The following is an 11,038-nucleotide window of genomic DNA, read 5'->3' as shown; positions in this document are numbered from 1 at the left end:
CCAAAGATATTGTACGTTGTAAGATGGCTCCTGTACACTGTTGTTTCTCAGCTTTATGTTCGTAGGCCTTACCAGAGGGTACCCTAGTGACCTTGACCGATGCTTTCGTCTTTAGGAAGGCTGATGTGACTTGAAAGGCATTATCCTGACACTGTTGTTTCTTAGCTATAATTATGTGGACCTTTCCCTAGGCGTACACACCCAATCTTGAATAGGGATCAGTGTTGAGGAGGCTGATATTAGTTGAAGGTGTTTTCCTGTATACGGTGGTATATTACCAATAAGGTTGGGGCACGGTCCTCAAGATTTACAAACTTTTCATTAGGGGCGCCTGGGTAGCACAGCGGTTAAGCGTCTGCCTTCGGCTCTGGGCGTGATCCTGGCGTTATGGGATCGAGCCCCACATCAGGCTCCTCTGCTATGAGCCTGCTTCTTCCTCTCCCACTCCCCCTACTTGTGTTCCCTCTCTCGCTGGTTGTCTCTATCTCTGTCAAATAAATAAATAAAATCTTTAAAAAATAAAAATAAAAAATAAAAACTTTTCATTAATGTTTCCATATTCATGAGAGATGATGTTAATTGTTAATGCTATTCTCTAAAGTGGTATTGTCTTGGGATATGTATGTGGTCCTTTCCCTCTAATTCCACCTCCACCTTGGATCATATTTCCATATGCGTGAATGCTGATATCCATTGTAAGGGGTTCTTTCCTGTACACTGTTGTTTCTTAGATATATGTATGCGTGCCTTTGGTGATTCATAACCCCCTATTTTCTTTTTTTTAGTGTTTTTTAAATTATTTTATGTTAGTCACCATACAGTATATCCCTTGTTTTTGATGTAAATTTCAATGATTCATTAGTTGCGTATAACACCCAGTGCACCATACAATACGTACCCTCCTTAATGCCCATCACCAGCCTCTCCCATTCCCTCACCCCTCACCCCTCTGAAACAATCAGTTTCTATCTCAGAGTCCATTATCTGCCATGCTTTATTCCCCCTTCTCATTACCCCCCCTTTTTATCCCTTTCTTCTCTTACCGATCTTCCTAGTTCTTATGTTCCATAATTGAGAGAAAAAATATGATAATTGTCTTTCTCTGCTTGACTTATTTCACTTAGCATTACCTCCTCCAGTACCGTCCATGTTGCAGCAAATGTTGAGAAATCATTGGTCTTTCCTTGTATACTGTTGTGTCTCAGAGATAAGTTTTTGGCACTTTCGTAAGGCTCCACGACCACGTTGGTGAATGCTTCCATACTCATTATTAATGATGTCAGGGCTAAGTGGGTTCCCGTACACTGTTGTTTCTTACAGATAAATTTTTGGCATTGTAGTTATGTTGCCAGAACCACTTACAAAAAATTGTACGTTGTAATATATTTCCTGTACACTGTGGTTTCTCAGGTATATTTCAGTAGGCTTTTCCTAATGGTACTATAACCACCTAGATTCCTGCTTCCATCTTCAGGAAGGCTGATGTAACTTGAAGGGCATTATCCTGACACCGTTGTTTCTTAGCTATAAGTATGTGGACCTTTACCTAGGCCTACAGAGCCAAAATTGAATCGGGATCAGTGTTGAGGAGGCTGATGTGAGTTGAAGGTGTCTTCCTGTACACAGTGGTTCATTAGCAATAAGGATTGGGCAGAGTCCCCGAGATTCCAGAACCTTTTCATTAATTCTTCCTTACTTGTGAAGGATTATGTTCATTGGTCTTTCCTTGTATAGTGTTGTGTCTCAGAGATAAGTGTTTGGCACTTTAGTCAGGCTTTCACATCCAATTTGGTTACTGCTTCCATATTCACGAAGGATGATGTTAGGGCTAAGCGGGTTCCTGTACACTGTTGTTTCATATAAAAAAGCTTAAGGATTTTCTTTACGATGCCACAACCACTTACGATAGAGATTCCACATTAACCAAAGATACTGTATGTTGTAAGAGGGTTCCTGTACACTGTTTTTTCTCAGCTTTATGTTCGAAGGCCTTTCCTAACGGTACCATAACCACTTTGATTCCTCCTTCCATCTTCAGGAAGTCTGATGTGACTTGAAGGGAATTATGCTGACACCGTTGTTTCTTATCTCTAAGTATGTGGACATTTCCCTAGGCCAACACACCCAGTGTTGAGTTGGGATCACTACTGAGGAGGTTGATATGAGTTGAAGGTGTTTTCCTGTACACGGTGGTTTATTACCTAAAGGATGGGGCAAAGTCTTGGTAATTCCAGAACCTTTTCATTCATGCTTCCATAATCATGAAAGATGGTGTTCATTGGTCTTTCCTTGTATAGTGTTGTCTCTCAGAGATACGTGTTTTGCACTTTCGTAGGCTTCCACGACCATTTTCGTTAATGCTTCCATGTTCACGAATGATGGTGTTAGGGCTAATTTGTTCTTGTACACTGTTGTTTCTTACAGATTAGTTTATGGCATGTTCTTTACGTTGCCACAACCACTTACGAGAGGGATTCTACACTGAGCAAAGATACTGTACGTTGTTATTTTTTTACTTTAATTTCTGCCAGATTTGGTCTCATTTCTGCCCTTAGAGATTCTATATTCTCATCAATATTTTCGTTAATACTTTTTCAAGTCTACACACCATCTTCACCTTTGTTACTCTGAATTCCATTTCTGATAATTTGGTTATGTCCATATCCATTAGTTCTGTGGCAGAAGCCACAGACTCATTTTCTTTTCTTTGCTGGGGTGGATTTCTCCTTCTAGACATTCTAATGAGAAGTTGTGGGTTTGTCCAGAGCCCAAATTATTGACTGGGACCGAGGCCATGAGCCCTTGTTTTATGGGGATCTTAGGGATGTGGGCTTCTTGATTTTTCAGCCTGCCTTCTGGGGGAGGGGCCTGCCAAGCCGATATTAAGGTTAACCCTGTTTGGGTATAGTCTCTGTGTCCCCTGCAAGTGGGGATGGGGATGGGCACAGAGTAATTCGGTATTTCCAGGCTTTTGTTCTCTGGCGGCTTTCCCTGGTGTTTTGCTGTGCCTCTTCTGAGAGCCAGAGCAGCAGTGGCCAAATTTCATCCTCTGTCTCAGAGGGATTGCGGACAGTTCTCCACTGATGTTCTGGCCACTTTAACTCTGTTTCTGTTGGTGCTGCTCAACCCTGCACTGTCCGGGATGTGAGCCCCACACCTGGCATCCCAGCTCTCACCTACAGGGCCAGTGTGTCTCTGTCCTTTGTGTTTCTAACACCGCCAGCCACCAGCGGCCCCTGAATGCTCCAGGAGCATTATGTGTCTCTTTCTTACACACTTTTGCACATGCTTCCGTTTTCATGACAGAGGACTGTGAGATGCCAGATGGTTTCTCTACGGTGTTCCTTCATTGATTCAGTATATGGCACTTTCCTTATGTTTTCTTAGGCACCTGTACAAATGGTTTCATCTTCACCACCGAAGACGTGACTTCAAAGATGGCTTTGGTACAATGTTCTTTCCTAAGATTGATTCACATCCCTTTCCTTATGCTTTTATTCCCAATCAGACACATGCTTCCATCATCATGACAGTTTATGGGACTTGGAAAACCCTTATACCCTCTTCTTCCTGAGATTACGTCTATGGCTGTTTCCTTAAGTTTCAACACACGTATTGGTAAACCCTGGTGTTTTCACTGATCAGTGTTGCCTTGTCTCTACAAAAACATGGTTCACTGAATTGACTGATGGCACTTTCCTTTCGTTTTCACACAACCTTTTTGAAGGGCTTTCCTCCTCATGACTGATGTGAGTTGAGAGATGCTTTCTGTGTAGTGTTCTTACGTCGTTAAATGAAGGGCATTATCTTGATGCTTGCAGACACCGTTTGGCACAATGCTCCCACTTCATGACACCAGATGTGAGGTGCAAGATGCTTTCACATAGAGTGTTCTCTCCTTGAGTAAAGTAGGTGACCCTTTCCCTATGCATTCGTAGACACTTTTTTTTTTATAATGATTTTTTATTATATTATGTTAGTCACCATACAGTACATCCCCGCTTTTCGATGTAAGGCTCGATGTTCCATTAGTTGTGTATAACACCCAGTGCACCATGCAATATGTGCCCTCCTTACTACCCATCACCGGCCTATCCCATTCCCCCACACCCTCCCCTCTGAAGTCCTCAGTTTGTTTCTCATAGTCCATAGTCTCTCATGTTTCATTCCCCCTTCTGATTACCCCCCCTTTCTTTATCCCTTTCTTCCCCTACTGATCATTCTAGTTCTTATGTTCCATAGATGAGAGAAATCATATGATACTTGTCTTTCTCTGCTTGACTTATTTCACTTAGCATTATCTCCTCCAGTGCCGTCCATGTTGTAGCAAATGTTGAGAACTCGTTCTTTCTGATAGCTGAGTAATATTCCATTGTATATATGGACCACAACTTCTTAATCCAGTCATCTGTTGAAGGGCATCTCGGCTCCTTCCACGATTTAGCTATTGTGGACATTGCTGCTGTGAACATTGGGGTGCATATGGCCCTTCTCTTCACCACGTCTGTATCTTTGGGGTAAACACCCAGTAGTGCAATGGCTGGATCATAAGGTAGCTCGATTTTTAACTTTTTAAGGGACCTCCACACGGTTTTCCAGAGTGGCTGTACCAACTTGCATTCCCACCAACAATGTAGGAGGGATCCCCTTTCTCCACATCCTCTCCAACAATTGTTGTTTCTTGCCTTGTCTATTTTTGCCATTCTAACTGTCGTAAGGTGGTATCTCAGTGAAGTTTTGATTTGAATTTCCTTGATGGCTAATGATTTTGAACATTTTTTCATGTGTCTGTTAGCCATTTGTATGTCTTCATTGAAAAAGTGTCTGTTCATATCTTCTGCCCATTTTTTGATTTATTTGTTTCTCGTGTATTGAGTTTGAGAAGATCTTTGTAGATCTTGGATACCAGTCCTTTATCTGTAGTGTCATTTGCAAATATATTCTCCCATTCCGTGGGCTGCCTCTTAGTTTTTCTGTTTCCTTGGCTGTGCAGAAACTTTTAATCTTGATGAAGTCCCATAAATTCATTGTATCTTTTGTTTCTCTTGCCTTTGGGGATGTATCATGAAAAAGGTTGCTTTGGCCGATGTCGTAGAGGTTGCTGCCTATGTTCTCCTCTAGGATTTTGATGGATTCCTGTCTCACATCGAGGTCTTTCATCCATTTGGAGTTTATTTTTGTGTATGGTGTGAGATAGTGGTCAAGTTTCATTCTTTTGCATGTAGCTGTCCAATTTTCCCAGCACCATTTATTGAAGAGACTGTCTTTTTCCCACCGGATGTTTTTTCCTGCTTTATCAAATATTAGTTGCCCAAAGAGCCGAGGGTCCATTTCTGGGCTCTCAATTCTGTTTCATTGGTCTATGTGTCTGTTTTTGTGCCAGTACCATGCTGTCTTTGTGATCACAGCTTTGTAGTACAGCTCGAAATCCGGCATTGTGATGCCCCCAGCTTTGTTTTTCCTTTTCATCAGTTCCTTGGAGATTCGGGGTCTTTTCTGGTTCCATACAAATTTAAGGACTATTTGTTCCAGTTCGTTGAAAAATGTCCTCAGTATTTTGATCGGGATAGCATTGAAAGTGTAGATGGCTCTGGGTAGCATGCACATTTTAACTATGTTAATTCTTCCGATCCATGAGCATGGAATATCTTTCCATCTTTTTATGTCTTCCTCAATGTCTTTTAAGAATGATTTATAGTTTCTAGAATAAAGGTCCTTTACGTCTCTGGTTAAGTTAATTCCAAGGTAACGTATGGTTTTTGGTGCTATTGTAAATGGGATGGATTCCCTAATTTCTCTTTCTTCGTTCTCGTTATTCGTGTACAGAAATGCAACTGATTTCTGAGCATTGATTTTGTATCCCGCCACGTTACTGAATTGCTCTATAACTTCTAATAGTTTGGGAGTGGCTTCTTTTGGGTTTTCCATATAGAGTATCATGTCATCTGCAAAGAGAGACATTTTGACTTCTTCTTTGCCGATTTGAATACCTTTGATCCCTTTTTGTCGTCTGACTGCTGTTGCAAGGACTTCTAGTACTATGTTGAATAATAGTGGCGAGAGTGGGCATCCTTGTCGTGTTCCTGATCTTAAGGGAAAGGCTTCCAGCTTTTCCCCATTGAGAATAATATTTGCAGTAGGCTTTTCATAGATGGCTTTTATGAGATTGAGAAATGTACCTTCTATTCCTACACTCTGAAGGGTTTTAATCAGGAAAGGATGCTGTATTTTGTCAAATGCTTTTTCGGCATCGATTGAGAGGATCATATGGTTCCTGAGTCTTTTCTTGTTGATATGATGTATCACACTGATACACCATATCGATCAATCACGCTGATTGATTTGCGAATATTGAACCACGCTTGCATCCCAGGTATGAATCCCACTTGATTGTGGTGGATAATCCTTTTAATGAACTGTTGGATTCTATTAGCAAGTATCTTGTTGAGGATTTTGGCGTCCATATTCATTAGGGAAATCGGTCTGTAATTCTCCTTTTTGAGGGGGTCTTTCCTGGTTTGGGGATCAAGGTAATATTGGCCTCATAGAATGAGTTTGGTAGCTTTCCTTCTGTTTCTATTTTTTGAAATAGCTTTAGGAGAGTAGGTATTATTTCTTCTTTGAATGTTGGTAGAATTCCCCAGGAAAACCGTCCGGGCCTGGAGTTTTGTTATTTGGAAGGTTGTTTATCACTGACTCAATTTCTTCATCATTAATTGGCCTGTTTAAGAAATCAGTTTCTTCCTGTTTCAATCTTGGTAGTTTATAGGTTTCCAGGAAGGATTCCATCTCTTCCAGATTGCTTAGTTTATTGGCATATAGCTGTTGATAAAAATTTCTAATAATCCTTCCAATTTCAATGGTGTTCATCGTGACCTCTCCTTTTTCATTCATAATTTTAATAATCTGGGTCCTTTCTCTTTTCTTTTGGATAAGTCTTGCCAGTGGTCTGTCAATTTTATTGATTCTCTCAAAGCTTCTAGTCCTGTTGATCTGCTCTACTGTACTTCTGGTTTCTGCTTGATTGATTTCAGCTCTAATTTTGGTCAACTGCTTCCTCGTGCGTGGATTAGGCCTGTCCCTCTGTTGCTGTTCCAGCTTCTTGAGGTGAGAATATAAAAACTGCATTTTAGATTTTTCTATTCTTTTGAGTGAGGCTTGGATGGCTATGTATTTCCCCCTTAGGACTGCCTTTGTAGTATCCCATAGGTTTTGGACTGTTGTATTTTCATTCTCATTGGTCTCCATAAATTGTTTAATTTGATTTTTGATTTCCTGGTTTATCGAGTCATTCCTGAGCAGAATGGTTCTTAGTCTCCAAGTGTTTGAGTTTCTTCCAAATTTTTCCTTGTGGTTGAGTTCCAATTTCAGAGTGTTGTGCTCTGAGAATATGCACGGGATAATTTCAATCTTTTGGTATCGGCTGAGACCTGTTTTGTGTCCCAGAACATGGTCTATTCTTGAGAACGTTCCATGGGCATTAGAATAGAATGAGTATTCTTTGGTTCTGGGGTGTAGTGTTCTCTATATATCTAAGAGGTCCAACTCGTCGAGTATGGCATTCAAAGCCTTTGATTCTTTGCTTAGTTTTTGCCAGGGTGTTCTGTCTATTTCTGAGAGTGGAGTGTTGAGGTCCCCTACTATTAATGTATTTTATTTATATGTCTCTTTATTCTGGTTAAGAGTTGGCTTGTGTATCTTGCTGCTCCCCTGTTGGGGGCATATATATTTATAATTGTCATATCCACTTGTTGAATACTTCCTTTAAGAATAATATAGTGCCCTTCTGCATCTCTAACTATAGTCTATAGTTTAAAATCCAGTTTATCTGATATGAGAATTGCTACCCCAGCTTTCTTTTGAGGTCCATTTGCGAGAAAGATGGTACGCCATCCCCTTACTCTCAGTCTGAATGCATCTTTGGGTTCGAAATGAGTCTCTTGTAGACAGCAAATGGATGGGTCATTTCTTTTTAGCCAATCTGCAACCCTGTGGCGCTTTAAGCAATAATTTAAACCATTTATATTAAGACTGAGTACTGAGAGATATGCTTTTAATGCTGCCATGTTGTCAGTAAAGTCTTTGTTTGTATTGGCTGTGACTTTCTGTTTTGTATCACTCTTGGGGCCTTTTTACTTTTATAGAACCCCCCGTAATATCTCCTGTAGGGCTGGTTTCGTGGTTACGAAATTGGTTAGTGACTGTCGATTCTGAAATGTCTTTATTTCTCCATCAATTCTGAATGACAGCCTTGCTGGATAAAGGATCCTTGGCTGCATGTTTTTCTCTGAAAGAGCTTTAAAAATGCTCCCCCAACCCTTTCTCTCATTCCAGGTCTGTGTAGACAGGTCTGACGTAATTCTGATGCCTTTGCCTTGGTACGTGAGAAATTTCTTTGCCCTGGCCGCTTTCAATACTGTATCCTTGGATCTAATATTTGCGAAATGCACTATGACGTGACGTGGCGTGGGTTTGTCGTGGTTGAGCTTGGAAGGGGTCCTCTCTGCCTCTTGGACACGAATGTTTGTTTCCCTTGCTAGATTAGGGAAGTTTTCAGCTACAATTTGTTCAAATATCTCTTCTAGACCTCTGTTTTTCTCTACGTCCTCAGGAATGCCGATGTTCTGACACTGGAACGTTTTATTGAGTCAGTCATTTCCCGTAACCTACATTCCTGTGTGTGGATTTTTTTTGAGTCCAGATTCTCTTTTAGCTTTTTCCTCTACTAACCCATTTTCCAATTCGCTGATACGTCCTTCTGCCTCATTCACCCTGGCCAACAGAGCCTCTAGTTTTGACTGCATTTGGCTCCTAGAATTTTTAATTTCTGCGAGATTCGCTCACATTTCTGCCCTTAGAGATTCTATGTTCTCATTAACAATTTTGTCAATATTTTTTTCAAGTCTACAAATCATCTTGACCATTGTTACTCTGAATTCCATTTCTGATAATTTGGTTATATCCATATCCATAAGTTCTGTGGCAGAGGCCACAAACTCATTGTCTTTTCTTTGCTGGGGGGGGGGGGGGACTTCTCCTCATCATTCAGATGAGGAGAGGTTGTGGTGTTGTCCAGAGCCCAAATTATTGACCACGACCCAGGCCGTGCACCCTTGTTTTATAGGCATCTTAGGTATGGGGGCTTCTTGATTTTTCAGCCTGCCTTCTGAGGTAGGGGCCTGCCGTGCTGATACTTGGGCAACCCTGTTTGGGTAGAGTCTCTGTGTACCCTGCGAAGGGGGATGGGGTTGGGCACACTGTGAGCCGGTCTTTCCAGGCTTCTTTTCTCTGGCGGCTTTCCCTGGTGGTTTGCTGTGCTTCTTCTGAGAGTCAGAGCAGCAGTGGCCGAATCTCAGCCTCTGTCTCAGAACAGATGGATTGCGGACCATTCTCCACTGATGTTCTGGCCACTTTAACTCTGTTTCTGTTGGTGCTGCTCAACCCTGCACTGTCCAGGATGTGAGCCCCACACCTGGCTTCCCAGCTCTCACCTACAGGGCCAGGGTCTCTCTGTCTGTGTTTCTAACACCGCCAGCCACCCCTGCATGCTCCAGGAGCTTTATGTGTCTCTTTCTTACACACATTTGCACAAGCTTCCGTTTTCATGACAGAGGACTGTGAGATGCCAGATGGTTTCTCTACAGTGTTCCTTCGTAGATTCAGTACATGGCACTTTCCTTATGTTTTCTTAGGCACTTGTACAAACGGTTTCATCTTCAAGACTGAAGACGTGACTTCAAAGATGGCTTCGGTACAATGTTCTTTCCTAAAGTTGGTTCACCTCCCTTTCCTTATGCTTTTATTCCCAATCAGACACATGCTTCCATCATCATGACAGATTATGGGACTTGGAAAACCCTTTCCATACCCTCTTCTTCCTGAGATTACGTCTATGGCTGTTTCCTTAAGGTTCAACACACATATTTGTAAACCCTGCTGTTTTCACTGATCAATGTTGCCTTGTCTCTACAAAAACATGGTTCGCTGAATTGACTGATGGCACTTTCCTTTCGTTTTCACACAACTTTTGAAGGGCTTTCCTCCTCATGACTGATGTGAGCTGAGAGATGCTTTCCTTGTAGTGTTCTTACATGGTTCAACAAAAGGCATTATCTTGATGCTTGCAGGCACAGTTTTGTACAATGCTCCCAATTCATGACACCAGATGTGAGGTGCAAGACGCTTTTATATAGAGTGTTCTCTCCTTGAGTAAAGTAGGTGTCCCTTTCCCTATGCATTTGTAGACACTTTTGAAAATCTTGACATCTTCCTAACAGAAGATGTGACTTGGATGAGGGTGTCCATTCGGTGTTCTGACTGAGATTTGGGTATATTGTTCTTTCCTTAAGGTTCAACGCACGTATTGGACAACGCATATATATTCCTGGGTCACCACGTTACTTCGATGTTGCCTATCAACACTGACCTGGTACTCACAACTACTTAGGACCTCTCCTTATGCTTTCACTCACACTTCTGCATGTACTTCCATCTTCATTACAGAAGATGTGAGTTGGGAGATCTTTTCCAAGGGTGTTCTTACCTGAGCATACAGCATGTTCCTTAGGTTTTCATACAGTTTTGGAACATACATCCATCTTCATGAAGGTAGTTGTGATTTGGAAGGTTGTCTCTAGATGGTGTTCTTTCTTAGTGTTAAGCATATGGCACTTCTCTTACGGTTCAACAGAGATATTTGAAAATCTCTCTTCATACATCAGGATGTTTGAAATCTCTTCCTCTATACAGAACATTGGTGCTCAGAGTCGAGTAAATGGCATTTCTTTACACATTCCCTCACCCTTTAGCCAATGCTTCCAGGGTCATGTGAAAAGATGTTTCAGAGGGTATTCTATGGAGTTCTCTTGTAAAGTTAAGCATACGATAATTCCCTTAAGCTGAGAAACACTCTCTTGTATATGCTTCCAGCTTCATGAAAGAACACGTGCCTTGAAAGATGGATTAGGTACTGTCCTTTTTTGGAGCCATGTCTCTGCCACTTTCCTTATGTTTTCACCACAACGTTGCAAACATTTTC

Source organism: Ursus arctos, unplaced genomic scaffold (assembly GCF_023065955.2).
Source record: "Ursus arctos isolate Adak ecotype North America unplaced genomic scaffold, UrsArc2.0 scaffold_29, whole genome shotgun sequence".
Lineage (NCBI taxonomy): Eukaryota > Metazoa > Chordata > Mammalia > Carnivora > Ursidae > Ursus > Ursus arctos.
This window is presented reverse-complemented; position numbering follows the sequence as displayed.